Here is a 16491-nt window from a genome sequence, read left to right as displayed (position 1 = left end):
GATATAGCATATCATTTAGATTTAGTTGTAGAGTTCAGTAGTTTATCAGTTGCATATAATTCCCAGTGCTCATCATATCATGTGCCCTCTTTAATGCCCATCCACCAGTTATCCCATCCCCTCACCCCCTCCCCTCTAGCAACCCTCAGTTTGTTTCCAATAATTAAGAGTCTCTTATGATTTGTCTCCCTCTCTGATTTCTTCCCATTCAGTTTTCCCCTCCCTTCCCCTATGATCCTCTGTACTGTTTCTTATATTCCACATATGAGTGAAATCACTCATAATTGTTTTTCTCTTATTGACTTATTTTGCTTAGCATGATACCCTCCAGTTCCATCCACATCAATATAAATGGCAAGATTTCATCCTTTCTGATGGCTGAATAATATTCCATTGTATTTATGTGCCACATCTTCTTTATCCATTTATCTGTCAATGAACATCTGAGCTCTTTCCATGGTTTGGCTATCATGGACATTGCTGCTATAAACATTGGGGTGCAGGTACCCCTTCAGATCATTACCTTTGTATTTTTGGGGTAAATACCCAGTAGTACAATTGCTGGGTCATAGGGTAGCTCAGTTTTTAACTTCTCTTTTCCCTCAACCATGTATACTTTCTTGTTTGTTTCTGTCTTTTTTTCTTATTTTAATTAACCATTGTATTAAGTGTATAGTAGGTCTCATTGTTGTTTTCCTATTACTTATTTTTAAATTTCAGCAATTTAACATTTTTTTAAAGTTAGCCAATGTCTATAATTGAGTATTATATGTATAAAATTAAGGACACAAATCTTAAGCCACATGCAAGGGCAATCCTTACTGATCCATATCATCATGGATTATTTTGCTTGCTCTTAACCTATATAAATAGAATTCTCTTATATTTCACTTCTTTCCTCAGTATTATGTTTATAAGACTCATCTATGTTATTGTCTCTATAACAGTAGCCCCTTTTTGTACTTTGAGATAGTATTCTATTTTATGTACATGTCATAAATATCTATTTTATTATTTATTTATAGACACTTGGGTTTTTTCCACTTTGGCAGTACCATGAAGAATCCTCTTGCAGGGCAGCCCGGGTGGCTCAGTGGTTTAGCACTGCTTTCAGTCCAGGGCCTGATCCTGGAGACTTGGGATCGAGTCCCACATCAAGCTCCCTGCATGGAGCCTGCTTCTTCCATTGCCTGTGGCTCTGTCTCACTCTCTCTCTGTGTCTCTCATGAATAAATTAATAAAATCTTTAAAAAAAATTCCTCTTGCATTATTGTATATGTCATTTAATCAACATATGCATGCATTTCTGCTTGGAATAAACTTAAAAGTGGAATTGCTGGGTAATAGCTTAAGTGTATGTTCAGATTCAGCAAATACTATCGAATAATTCCAAAGTAATGGAACTAATTCACCCTTCCATAAGCAGTCAGAATGTCTATTGGTACAAATTCTCATCAGTTGGTATTTCCAGAGTGTGTTTGTTTTCAATATTAGCCATCCTGAGGTGTATGTATTTATATATGTTTACCTATCCCGTGGCCTTAATTTCCTTTTGCTGATAACTAATGAAATCAGAACACCTTTTCTAGTGTTTCCTGGCCAGAATGTTATCTCTTTTGTAAACTGATGTTCAAGGTTTTCCCAATTGATTGGATTTTCTATAGTTCTTATTGATTCTTAAGCATTCTACATATATTCTGTATATAATCCCTTGATGGATATATGCATTAAAATGCCTTTCATTTACAGCTTATTTTCAGGCTCTTTTCCTGGTGATTGTTGATGAATAAAAGTTCTTAACTTTAATAGAATCTATTATATCTATTGTTTCATGAATCGCTAATGCTTTTTGAAGTCCTACTTAAGAAATCTGCTTACTCATAATAATGAAGATAAGAGCTGTTTTTTTCTAGAAACTTTGTATTACTGTCTTTCCTATTTAGGTCTCTATAATACTGAGATTTATTTTTGTATGATATCAGAGAGGAGCAAGTTTGAGCTTCTTTTTATATGGAAATCTAATTAACCTTATTTATTAACTAGATTATTTTTTTCTAACAACATTGTTTGGCACTTTGCCATAAATCTGGTTAACATGCAAGTAAGGGGTCTATACTCAATGTTCTATTCTCTTCCATTGGATTAGTTGTGTAGGATTTTGCTAGACTATGGTTATATTAAAAAAATAATATCTCAATACTTGTTATTACAACTATTTCAACTTTGTTCTTTCTCTTTAAGAATTTCTACATTAATTCCACACGTTACTGATATAAATTTTCTGGAAAAAATTTATCGCCTTCCTTTTAAAAAAAAGAAAAAATAGCTGCTGGGATTTTAATTGTAGTGACTTTGAATATATAGATCAATTTGGGAAGAATTGACATCTTTACAATATTGTTTCTTCTAATCTATAAGCACTTTATTCCTGCATGCACTTAGGTCATCTTTAATTTCTCTCTGTAATGTTTTTAGTTTTATGTATACAGCTCTTCAATACCTTTCATTACATTTATTACTAAGTGTTTGATGTTTCTTTCATGGTCTTGTAAATAGTATAGCTTCTGTTTTATGCTCTAATTGATTTTTGCTGATATTAAAAAAATACAATTGGTATTTTGTATTTTGACCTTGTATCTTGTTACCTTGTTTAATTCACATTTTAATTCCAAAAGCCCTGTGTGGGTTATTTCTGAATGTCCATTGAATAATCATATTATCTACCCATAATTACAATTATTCTTCTTTCCTAATTCTCATACTTTTTATTTATTTTTTGTGACTTATTTTGTCCAGAACCATCACTACAATGATGAATAGAATTGGGGATAGCAGGCATCCGTATCTTCTTACAGTCTCAGAGGGAAATATTTTTTTAAATTACCTTTAAATCTAGTATTTGTTGTAGGGTTTTAAAAAATGATCTCCATCATATTAAGAAATATTTCTCCTTATTTTCTTAAGAATGCTAAGAGTTTGGGATTTTTTGGTAATCATGAATTGATGTTTAATTCTATTACATACTTTCTTTTCATTCACTAAGACGATCATGTGGTTTTCTTCAGTCTTCTATTAATGTGGTGAATTACACTGATTTTCTAATGTTGAAACAATTTTGCATCTCTGGAATAAACTATACTTGGAAATGATGTTTTAGTTCTGAATTTGAGTTTGTATTCAGTTTAGAAATTTTCAACTATATTCATAAGAGAAATTGCCTCTATTTTTTCCCTTTTAAAAATATTTCTGTCACTTATAGTGTCCTTTAAAGTGCTTTGATGTCCTTTAAGGTGACTTTTAAAAATTGTGTTGGGAAGTACTCTTGAGCTATTCTCTAGAAGACTTTGTAAAAGATGAGTGTTATTTCCTCCAATAAAATACAAAAGCGTTTACTTGTGAGGTCATCTGGGCCTGAAATTGTTCTTGTAGGAAAGTATTTGATTAAGGATCAGTTTCAATAATGCATGTAGGAATTTTTCCAATTCTTGTCCTTTTTGACAAGTTGCTATTTACAAGGAATTTACTTATATTTTTAAAATTTTCAAGTTTATCGACGGAAAAAGATTCTTCTTACCTATTACCATATCTTCTTACATACTTTGTAATGTTTGTAGATCAATTGTGTTCCTAATATAGGTAACATGCATTTTATCTCTTTTTCTTGTTCAGTCTCACCAAGAGCTTTATTATTATCATTGATCTTTTCAAAGAATTAACTTTCAACTTTCTTGATTTTTTTTATTCTTTTTTTTTTAATTTAACAAGTATTTTGCTTACTTTGGTTTTAATTTGCTCTTCTATTTCCACTATCTTTACATGATGTTCACCTTATTTATTTCCAGTTTTACTATTTTCTAATACATACATTTAAGGCTGTACATTTTTCTGTAAGTATAGCTTTAGTTGCATTCTGAAAGTTATGCTATATTTAATTTTCATTATAATTCAGTTCAAAATAGATCCTAATTTTCATTGTGATATGGAAATGCATTGCTTAATTTTCAAGCATTTGAGGATTTTCTATGAACCTTTTGCTAATGATTCCTAGTTTCATTCCACTGTGACAAGAGACTATGCTTTGTATGAGATCAATCCTCTGAAACTTTTTCAGATGTGTTTTATAGCTCAATATATGGTCTATTTTGGAACACATTCTGTATGCATTTGAAAAATATTGATTCTTCAGTTGATGAGTGCAGTGTTCTATCCATATCAATTAGGGTAATTTTGCTAATCATTAGTGCAAATGTCATTTATGCTCACTGATTTTTATACCTGCTTTTTAATAGGTAGTAAGAGAAATATGTTAAAATCTCTAACTATAATTTTTGATTTGTTTATTTCTTCTTTCTGTTCATTGTCTCTTGCTTTATACATTTTCAGGCTACATTCTTAGGTACATGCAAGTTTATAGTTGTTACTTTTTAAAAATTTTTTTTATTCATTTATTCATGAGAGAGAGAGAGAGAGAGAGAGAGAGAGAGGCAGAGACACAGGCAGAGGGAGAAGCAGGCTCCATGCAGGGAGCCCAACATGGGACTCGATCCTGGGTCCCCAGGATCATGCCCTGAGCTGAAGGCAGGCGCTAAATCACTGAGCCACCAGGGCTGTCCAATTGTTACATTTTTATATAGGATGGACCCTTTATGATTATGAAATGTCTTTCTCTTTAGTAGTTACTTCTTTCCTTACAGACTAATTTTCAGACATTTGATTAGTTATACCTATGGTTTTTGTTTTTCTGGGTTTTTGTTTTTCTGGGTTTTTGTTGTTTTTAGTGATTGCATGGAACATTTACTCCATCCTCTTATTTACAATCTTTTTTGTGTGTTTTTATCTTTAAAATATGGTATTTGTAAAGATAACAGAGTTGTATTTGGTTAGCTATTCTGTATGGTCATATTTATATATTAATATATTAAAGTATTTAGTCCATGACAGTTAATCATTCCTAATACATTATATTTTATAGCTACTGTGGCATCATTTGTTTTATATTTGTCTAATTTTTTATGGTCTTTTTTTTCTTTGTAACTGCAATCTTTTAGAATTATCAAGTTATGTTTGTTATTCTATTCCCCTCATTTTATTAACTTTTTTCTGATATTTATTACTCCAAAAATTACAATCTTTACCTTTTACATATTAAGATCTGCCTAGTATTTTTTTACTGCTTATAATGCAAATATTATGGAACACTTTATTTCCCAATGGACTTTTTTTTTACATATCCTATCCTATCTATCTATCTATCTATCTATCTATCTATCTATCTATCCATGTGTCTATAACTATCACCTATCTATCTATTTTTATTGAATGTAGTAAACCTGTAGTGTTACATTAGTTTCTTTTGTACAACATAGTGACTTGATAATTCTGTATATTACACAGTGCTCACCATGAATTTTTTGCTATGCTTTTGTGTGTTTTAATTCTACATTCTATCAGGCATGTTACTTATATCTATTTTACTTAGATTTCTGGCTGTGGCCTTGTCATGTCCTATCCTTTTTTTTCTGTCTCTCTCTGCCTATTCCTCTGTGTTAGGAAAGTCAGCTATGTCTTTTGCTCTTGGAAGTAGTGACTCTATGAAGAAGAGGTTCTGGAGGACCCTGCAGTTCTGTTCACCAGAACTTGGCACTTCAGAATATCTTATGTGTGTTGCTTATGCCCTGCTATTGTGTCTGAGTCACTTTTCCTTTTCCTTCCTTCATCTGTATTGACTCTCGGACTGTTGTGGGGTATACTCACTCTCTGTGGTGTTCATGGTGACCCATGCAAGCCAGGTCTGAGGGAGGTGTGCCTGTGGGGGAAGTTGGGGGCAGGCGGTGGGTTTTGCAGAATTTGTGCTGGGTCGCTCACCCTATTCCAGAACTGGTGAAGCCCTGTGGTGGCTGGGGGCTGTGCAACACCTAGGCACTCAGAGGCTGGGCAGAATTCACATGCTCACAAAATTTGCTCTGAGTAGAGGGCCAAGGCTAGCAGGCTTGGAGTGGGTGAGTCCTCAGGAGAACTCATGGGCGGGGTGCACTGCTAGCTGGTTAAGTAGCAAGTGTCTGTACAGCCCCACCTCCTCCTGCAGGTAGCCCATTGTTTATACTGGTCCGGGGGTGGGGATTGGAGGGTAGGAGAGGAAAATGTTGTCTGCAATCCCCTTAGTTTTCTGAGAAGTCCTCCAACATGATGCTCCAAAATCAGAATGAAGAGATCTCTCTCCCATTTGTCCCCAGTGTTGTCCCTCCACGCAGACTGCTGAGTCTTTAAGGATAGAGACCCAGCTAACACTTGCCTTCCCAGCTTGCCCACTGCTGAGTCTATTGACTTAGAGCTCCTGGCTCCAAGTCCCACTGGTGACACAAGTTCACAGAATTCAGCCCCTCTGGTTTTCAAAGCCAAATGCCCTGGAAGTTAGTCTTCCCCACGTGAGCTTCCCTGTGTGAGGGCCCAGTTTCTCTGCCCTCTTCATGCACACAGTCCCTTCTTCTTGGGGGCAGCTTCCCTCGCCTTCCTGACTTTCTCAAACTTCCAGAGGCAGCTTCTTTTCTGTATCTAGTTGTGGAGTTTGTTTTGCCAGTCATTGGATTGCTCTCCAGTTTGTTAGCTTGGATGTGAATGATATTTGGTTGTAAACATGGAACACGGTGAGTTCAGGGTCCTCCTTCACCTGTCATCTTCCCAAGATCCCCTTCTGGGTGGTGGCAGTGGTGTTGTTTTTAACACTTTCTCTTTTTCATTGGTTTTCAGAAGTTTTACCATGATATGTCTACATGCACTCTTTGTACTTATACCTCTGAGGCTTTATAGGCCTTGACTCTGTTGATTGATATGTTGAAAATTAGATTTAAAAATGTTGAGATCAGAATCTATTAAAATATTAGCTTCCCTCCTTAATGCTCTCCTTTCAATCTGATACTCAGATTACATGTGCGAGACTTTTTTCACAATGTCTCATTTGATTCTTTTTTTTTTCTTTTTTAGTATTAACAGTTTTACTAATGCTGCTTACATCTATTTTATATGACTTAGGATTCTTGAAAATGAATTGGCTATGCCTGATCTTTGTTAAAACTCTATGGCTTGTGGTTACATAAGAATTTGCATATGCTTTTGAGTATCACCAATTTTGTCAAGGATAATTATTATTACCTACTGTCCATAAAGCTCAGTTTAACTATTAATTTCATTATATTTTCCTCCTGATTTTTCTCCTTAGAAGTAGCAGAATCAATTATTTAGAATTTTTCTTCTTAGCTTCTCATAACTTTTTTTTGTATATTTTTTATTGGAGTTCGATTTGCAGCATATAGCATGACACCCAGTGCTCATCCTGTCAAGTGCCCCCCTCAGTGCCCATCACCCAGTGACCCCAAACCCTCACCCAACTACCTTTCCACTACTCCATGTTCGTTTCCCAGAGTTAGGTGTCTCTCATGTTCTGTCTCCCTCTCTGATATTTCCCACTCATTTTCTCTCCTTTCCCTTTTATTCCCTTTCACTATTTTTTATATTCCCCAAATGAAGGAGACCATATGTTTGTCCTTCTCTGATTTAATTATTTCACTCAGCATAGTACCCTCCAGTTCCATCCACGTTGAAGCAAATGGTGGGTATTTGTCATTTCTAATGGTTGAATTATATTCCATTGTATATATAGACCACATCTTCTTTATCCATTCATCTTTCGATGGACACTGAGGCTCCTTCCACAGTTTGGCTATTGTGGACACTGCTGCTATAAACATTGGGGTGCAGGTGTCCTGGCATTTCATTGCATCTGTATCTTTGGGGTGAATCCCCAGCAGTGCAATTGCTGGGTCATAGGGCAGATCTATTTATGACTCTTTGAGGAACCTCCACATAGTTTCCTAGAGTGGCTGCACCAGTTCACCTTCCCACCAACAGTGCAAGAGGGTTCCCCTTTCTCTGCATCCTCTCCAACAGTTGTTGTTTCCTGGCTTGTTAATTTTCCCCATTCTCACTGGTGTGAGGTGGGATCTCATTGTGGTTTAGATTTGTATTTCCCTGATGGCAAGGAATGCGGAGCATTTTCTCATGTGTTTGTTGGCCATGTCTATGTCTTCCTCTGTGAAATGTCTGTTCATGTCTTTTGCCCATGTCATGATTGGATTGTTTGTTTCTTTGGTGTTGAGTTTAATAAGTTCTTTATAGATCTTGGATACTAGCCCTTTATCTGATATGTCATTTGCAAATATCTTCTCCCATTCTATAGATTGTCTTTTAGTTTTGTTGACTGTTTCTTTTGCTGTGTAGAAGCTTTTTATCTTGATTAGTCCCAAAAATTCATTTTTGCTTTTGTTTCCCTTGCCTTCATAGATGTATTTTGCAAGAAGTTGCTGTGGCTAAGTTCAAAAGAGGTTTTGCCTGTGTTCTCCTCTAGGATTTTGATGGATTCTTGTCTCACATTTAGATCTTTCATCATTTAGAGTGTATCTTTGTGTATGGTGTAAGAGAATGGTCTAGTTTCATTCTTCTACATGTGGCTGTCTAATTTTCCCAGCACCATTTATTGAAGAGACTGCCATTTATCCAGTGGATAGTCTTTCCTGCTTTGTTGAATATTAGTTGACCATAGAGTTGAGGGCCCATTTCTGGGTTTTCTCTTCTGTTCCATGGATCTCTGTCTGTTTTTGTGCCAGTACCACACTGTCTTGATGACCACAGCTTTGTAGAACAACTTGAAATCTGGCATTGTGATGTTCCCGGCTCTGGTTTTCTTTTTCAATATTCCCCTGGCTATTCGGGGTCCTTTCTGACTCCACACAAATCTTAAGATGATTTGTTCCAACTCTAGTGAAGAATGCCTATGGTATTTTGATAGGGATTGCATTAAATGTGTAAATTGCCCTGGGAAGCATTGACATTTTCACACTATTAATTCTTCCAATCCATAAGCATGGGATATTTTTCCATCTGTGTCTTCCTCAATTGCTTTCAGAAGTGTTCTGTAGTTTTTAGGGTATAGATCCTTTACCTCTTTGGTTTATTCCTAGGTATCTTAAGCTTTTGGGTGCAATTATAAATGGGATTGACTCCTTAATTTCTCTTTCTTCAGTTTCATTGTTAGTGTATAGAAATGCCACTGATTTCTGGGCATTGGTTTTGTATCCTGTCACACTGCCAAATTGCTGTATGAGTTCTAGCAATCTTGGGTGGAGTCTTTTGGGTTTTCTAGTACAGTATCATGTCATTTGCAAAGAGGGAGAGTTTGACTTCTTCTTTGCCAATTTGAATGCCTTTTATTTATTTTTGCTCTCTGATTGCTGAGGCGAGGACTTCTAGTACTATGTTGAATAGCAGTGGTGAGAGTGGACATCCCTGTTGTGTTCCTGATCTTAGGGGAAAGGCTCCCAGTGTTTCCCTATTGAGAATGATATTTGCTGTGGGCTTTTCGTAGATGGCTTTTAAAATGCTGAAGAATGTTCCCTCTATCCCTACACTCTGAAGAGTTTTGATCAGGAATCGATGCTGTATTTTGTCAAATGTTTTCTCTGCATTTATTAAGAGGATCATATGGTTCTTGTTTTTTCTCTTGCTGATATGATCAACCAGATTGATTGCTTTACGAGTGTTGAACCAGCCTTGCATCCCGGGGACAAATCCCACTTGGTCATGGTGAATAATCTTCTTAATATACTGTTGGTTCCTATTGGCTAGTATCTTGAGAATTTTTGCATCCATGTTCATCAGGGATATTGGTCTATAATTCTCCTTTTTGGTGGGGTCTTTGTCGGGTTTTAGAATTAAGGTGATGCTGGCCTCATAGAACGAGTTTGGAAGTACTCCATCTCTTTCTATCTTTTGGAACAGCTTTAATAGAATAGGTATGTTTTTTTCTTTAAACGTTTGATAGAATTCCCCCAGGAAGCTATCTGGCCCTGGTCTTTTGTGTTTTGGGAGATTTTTGATGACTGCTTCAATTTCCTCCCTGGTTATTGGCCTGTTCAGGTTTTCTATTTTTTCCTGTTCCAGTTTTGGTAGTTTGTGGTTTTCCAGAAATGCATCAATTTCTTCTAGATTGCCTAATTTATTAGCACATAACTGCTCATGATATATTTTTAAAATAATTTGTATTTCCTTGGTATTGGTTGTGATCTCTCCTTTTTCATATGTGGTTTTATTAATTAGAGTCTTTTTTGTTTTTAATAAATCTGGCTAATGGTTTATCTATCTTATTAATTCTTTCAAAGAACCAACTCCTGGTTTTGTTGATCTGTTCTACAGTTCTGGTCTCTATTTCATAGAGCTCTGCTTGAATCTTTATTAACTTTCTTCTGCTGGGTGTAGGTTTTATTTTCTGTTCTTTCTCCAGTTCCTTTAGGTGCAAGGTTAGCTTGTGTACTTGATTTTTTTCCAATTTTTTGAGGGATGCTTGTATTGCGATGTATTTCCCTTTCAGGACTACTTTTGCTGTGTCCCAAAGATTTTGAACAGTTGCATCTTCATTCAATTTTAGTTTCCATGAATCTTTTTAATTCTTCTCTAATTTCCTGGTTGACCCTTTCATCTTTTAGCAGGATGGTCTATAATCTCCATGTGTTTAAATTTCTTCCAAATTTCTTCTGTGATTGAGTTCAGGTTTCAATGTATTATGGTCTGAAAATATGTAGGGGGCAATCCCAATCTTTTGGTATCAGTTAAGACCTGATTTGTGACCCAGTATATGGTCTATTCTGGAGAAAGTTCCATGTGTACTTGAGAAGAATTTGTATTCAGTTGCATTTGGACGTAAAGTTCTGTAAATATCTGTGAAATCCATCTGGTCCAGTGTATCATTTAAAGCTCTTCTTTCTTTGGAGATGTTGTGTTTAGAATATCTGTCATTTGCAGAAAGCGCCGTGTTGAAGTCTCCCAGTATATGTGTATTATTATCAAAGTATATCTTTACTTTGGTTCTTAATTGATATATTAAGCAGCTCCCACATTAGGGGCATAAATATTCATGATTGTTAGGTCGTCTTGTTGGATAGATCCTTTAAGTATGATATAGTGTCCCTCTTCATCTCTTACTACAGTCTTTGGGATAAACTTTAATTTATCTGATATGAAGATTGCTACCCTTGCTTTCTTTTGAGAACCATTTGCATGGTAAGTGGTTCTCCAACCTTTCATTTTCAGGCTGTAGATGTCCTAGGTATCAAATGAGTCCCTTGTAGACAGCAAATAGATGGGTCTTGCTTTTTTATCCAGTCTGAAATCCTGCGCCTTTTGATGGGATCATTAAACCCATTCATGCTCAGAGTTACTATTGAAACATATGAATTTAGTGTCATCATAATACCTATTCAGTCCCTGTTTTTGTGGCTTATTTCTTTGGGCTTCTTCTTTCTTTTACAGGGTCCCCCTTAATATTTCTTGCAGAGCTGATTTGGTGGTCACGTATTCTTTCAGTTTCTGCCTATCTTGGAAGCTCTTTATCTCTCCTTCTATTCTGAATGAGAGCCTTGCTGGATAGAGTATCCTTGGCTGCATGTTCTTCTCATTTAGGACCCTGAATATATCCTCCTAGCCCTTTCTGGCCTGCCAGGTCTCTGTGGAGAGGTCTGCTGTTAATCTAATATTTCTCCCCATATAAGTTAGGGCTCTCTTGTCTCTTGCTGCTTTAAGGATTTTCTCTTTATCTTTGGAATTTGCAAATCTCACTATTTTTTTTTTTTTTTTAATTTTTTTTTTTTTTTATTGGTGTTCAATTTACTAACATACAGAATAACACCCAGTGCCCGTCACCCATTCACTCCCACCCCCCGCCCTCCTCCCCTTCTACCACCCCTAGTTCGTTTCCCAGAGTTAGCAGTCTTTACGTTCTGTCTCCCTTTCTGATATTTCCCACACATTTCTTCTCCCTTCCCTTATTTTCCCTTTCACTATTATTTATATTCCCCAAATGAATGAGAGCATATAATGTTTGTCCTTCTCCGACTGACTTACTTCACTCAGCATAATACCCTCCAGTTCCATCCACGTTGAAGCAAATGGTGGGTATTTGTCATTTCTAATAGCTGAGTAATATTCCATTGTATACATAAACCACATCTTCTTTATCCATTCATCTTTCGTTGGACACCGAGGCTCCTTCCACAGTTTGGCTATAGTGGCCATTGCTGCTAGAAACATCGGGGTGCAGGTGTCCCGGCGTTTCATTGCATTTGTATCTTTGGGGTAAATCCCCAACAGTGCAATTGCTGGGTCGTAGGGCAGGTATATTTTTAACTGTTTGAGGAACCTCCACACAGTTTTCCAGAGTGGCTGCACCAGTTCACATTCCCACCAACAGTGTAAGAGGGTTCCCTTTTCTCCGCATCCTCTCCAACATTTGTTGTTTCCTGTCTTGTTAATTTTCCCCATTCTCACTGGTGTGAGGTGGTATCTCATTGTAGTTTTGATTTGTATTTCCCTGATGGCAAGTGATGCAGAGCATTTTCTCATATGCATGTTGGCCATGTCTATGTCTTCCTCTGTGAGATTTCTGTTCATGTCTTTTGCCCATTTCATGATTGGATTGTTTGTTTCTTTGGTGTTGAGTTTAATAAGTTCTTTATAGATCTTGGAAACTAGCCCTTTATCTGATATGTCATTTGCAAATATCTTCTCCCATTCTGTAGGTTGTCTTTGAGTTTTGTTGACTGTATCCTTTGCTGTGCAAAAGCTTCTTATCTTGATGAAGTCCCAATAGTTCATTTTTGCTTTTGTTTCTTTTGCCTTTGTGGATGTATCTTGCAAGAAGTTACTATGGCCGAGTTCAAAAAGGGTGTTGCCTGTGTTCTTCTCTAGGATTTTGATGGAATCTTGTCTCACATTTAGATCTTTCATCCATTTTGAGTTTATCTTTGTGTATGGTGCAAGAGAGTGGTCTAGTTTCATTCTTCTGCATGTGGATGTCCAATTTTCCCAGCACCATTTATTGAAGAGACTGTCTTTCTTCCAATGGATAGTCTTTCCTCCTTTATCGAATATTAGTTGCCCATAAAGTTCAGGGTCCACTTCTGGATTCTCTATTCTGTTCCACTGATCTATGTGTCTGTTTTTGTGCCAGTACCACACTGTCTTGATGACCACAGCTTTGTAGTACAACCTGAAATCTGGCATTGTGATGCCCCCAGATATGGTTTTCTTTTTTAAAATTCCCCTGGCTATTCGGGGTCTTTTCTGATTCCACACAAATCTTAAAATAATTTGTTCTAACTCTCTGAAGAAAGTCCATGGTATTTTGATAGGGATTGCATTAAACGTGTATATTGCCCTGGGTAACATTGACATTTTCACAATATTAATTCTGCCAATCCATGAGCATGGAATATTTTTCCATCTCTTTGTGTCTTCCTCAATTTCTTTCAGAAGTGTTCTATAGTTTTGAGGGTATAGATCCTTTACATCTTTGGTGAGGTTTATTCCTAGGTATCTTATGCTTTTGGGTGCAATTGTAAATGGGATTGACTCCTTAATTTCTCTTTCTTCAGTCTCATTGTTAGTGTATAGAAATGCCACTGACTTCTGGGCATTGATTTTGTATCCTGCCACGCTACCGAATTGCTGTATGAGTTCTAGCAATCTTGGGGTGGAGACTTTTGGGTTTTCTATGTAGAGTATCATGTCATCGGCGAAGAGAGAGAGTTTGACTTCTTCTTTGCCAATTTGAATGCCTTTAATGTCTTTTTGTTGTCTGATTGCTGAGGCTAGGACTTCCAGTACTATGTTGAATAGCAGTGGTGAGAGTGGACATCCCTGTCTTGTTCCTGATCTTAGGGGAAAGGCTCCCAGTGCTTCCCCATTGAGAATGATATTTGCTGTGGGCTTTTCATAGATGGCTTTTAAGATGTCGAGGAATGTTCCCTCTATCCCTACACTCTGAAGAGTTTTAATCAGGAATGGATGCTGTATTTTGTCAAATGCTTTCTCTGCATCCAATGAGAGGATCATATGGTTCTTGGTTTTTCTCTTGCTGATATGATGAATCACATTGATTGTTTTACGGGTGTTGAACCAGCCTTGTGTCCCAGGGATAAATCCTACTTGGTCATGGTGAATAATTTTCTTAATGTACTGTTGGATCCTATTGGCCAGTATCTTGTTGAGAATTTTTGCATCCATGTTCATCAGGGATATTGGTCTGTAATTCTCCTTTTTGGCGGGGTCTTTGTCTGGCTTTGGAATTAAGGTGATGCTGGCTTCATAGAACGAATTTGGAAGTACTCCATCTCTTTCTATCTTTCCAAACAGCTTTAGGAGAATAGGTATGATTTCTTCTTTAAACGTTTGATAAAATTCTCCTGGGAAGCCATCTGGCCCTGGACTCTTGTGTCTTGGGAGGTTTTTGATGACTGCTTCAATTTCCTCCCTGGTTATTGGCCTGTTCAGGTTTTCTATTTCTTCCTGTTCCAGTTTTGGTAGTTTGTGGCTTTCCAGGAATGCGTCCATTTCTTCTAGATTGCCTAATTTATTGGCGTATAGCTGTTCATAATATGTTTTTAAAATCGTTTGTATTTCCTTGGTGTTGGTAGTGATCTCTCCTTTCTCATTCATGATTTTATTAATTTGAGTCTTCTCTCTCTTCTTTTTAATAAGGCTGGCTAATGGTTTATCTATCTTATTAATTCTTTCAAAGAACCAACTCCTGGTTCTGTTGATCTGTTCCACAGTTCTTCTGGTCTCGATTTCGTTGAGTTCTGCTCGAATCTTTATTAACTCCCTTCTTCTCTTGGGTGTAGGATCTATTTGCTGTTTTTTCTCTAGCTCCTTTATGTGTAAGGTTAGCTTTTGTATTTGAGTTCTTTCCAGTTTTTGAATGGATGCTTGTATTGCGATGTATTTCCCCCTTAGGACTGCTTTTGCTGCATCCCAAAGATTTTGAACGGTTGTATCTTCATTCTCATTAGTTTCCATGAATCTTTTTAATTCTTCCTTAATTTCCTGGTTGACCCTTTTATCTTTTAGCAGGATGGTCCTTAACCTCCATGTGTTTGAGGTCCTTCCAAACTTCTTGTTGTGATTTAGTTCTAATTTCAAGGCATTATGGTCCGAGAATATGCAGGGGACAATCCCAATCTTTTGGTATCGGTTCAGACCCGATTTGTGACCCAGTATGTGGTCTATTCTGGAGAAAGTTCCATGTGCGCTTGAGAAGAATGTGTATTCAGTTGAGTTTGGATGTAAAGTTCTGTAGATATCTGTGAAATCCATCTGGTCCAGTGTATCATTTAAAGCTCTCGTTTCTTTGGAGATGTTTTGCTTAGAAGACCTATCGAGTATAGAAAGAGCTAGATTGAAGTCACCAAGTATAAGTGTATTATTATCTAAGTATTTCTTCACTTTGGTTAATAATTGATTTATATATTTGGCAGCTCCCACATTCGGAGCATATATATTGAGGATTGTTAAGTCCTCTTGTTGAATAGATCCTTTAAGTATGATATAGTGTCCCTCTTCATCTCTCACTACAGTCTTTGGGGTAAATTTTAGTTTATCTGATATAAGGATGGCTACCCCTGCTTTCTTTTGAGGACCATTCGAATGGTAAATGGTTCTCCAACCTTTTATTTTCAGGCTGTAGGTGTCCTTCTGTCTAAAATGAGTCTCTTGTAGACAGCAAATAGATGGGTCCTGCTTTTTTATCCAGTCTGAAACCCTGCGCCTTTTGATGGGGTCATTAAGCCCGTTCACATTCAGAGTTACTATTGAGAGATATGAGTTTAGTGTCATCATGATATCTATTCAGTCTTTGTTTTTGTGGACTGTTCCACTGAACTTCTTCTTAAAGGGGAATTTTAAGAGGCCCCCTTAAAATTTCTTGCAGAGCTGGTTTGGAGGTCACATATTCTTTTAGTTGCTGCCTGTCTTGGAAGCTCTTTATCTCTCCTTCCATTTTGAATGAGAGCCTTGCTGGATAAAGTATTCTTGGCTGCATGTTCTTCTCATTTAGGACCCTGAATATATCCTGCCAGCCCTTTCTGGCCTGCCAGGTCTCTGTGGAGAGGTCTGCTGTTACCCTAATACTCCTCCCCATAAAAGTCAGGGATTTCTTGTCTCTTGCTGCTTTAAGGATCTTCTCCTTATCTTTGGAATTTGCAAGCTTCACAATTAAATGTCGAGGTGTTGAACGGTTTTTATTGATTTTAGGGGGGGATCTCTCTATTTCCTGGATCTGAATGCCTGTTTCCCTTCCCAGATTAGGAAAGTTTTCAGCTAGAATTTGTTCAAATACATATTCTGGCCCTCTGTCCCTCTCGGCGCCCTCGGGAACCCCAATTAAACGTAGGTTTTTCTTCCTCAGGCTGTCGTTTATTTCCCTTAATCTATCTTCATGTTCTTTTAATTGTTTGTCTCTTTTTTCCTCAGTTTCCCTCTTTGCTATCAACTTGTCTTCTAGGTCACTCACTCGTTCTTCCACCTCGTTAACCCTCGTTGTTAGGACTTCTAGTTTGGATTGCATCTCATTCAATTGATTTTTAATTTCTGCCTGATTAGCTCTAAATT

The sequence above is a fragment of the Canis lupus genome, chromosome 5 (assembly GCF_003254725.2).
Source record: "Canis lupus dingo isolate Sandy chromosome 5, ASM325472v2, whole genome shotgun sequence".
Taxonomy (NCBI): domain Eukaryota; kingdom Metazoa; phylum Chordata; class Mammalia; order Carnivora; family Canidae; genus Canis; species Canis lupus.
The sequence above is the reverse complement of the archived record's forward strand: the minus strand, read 5'-3'. Positions refer to the sequence as shown.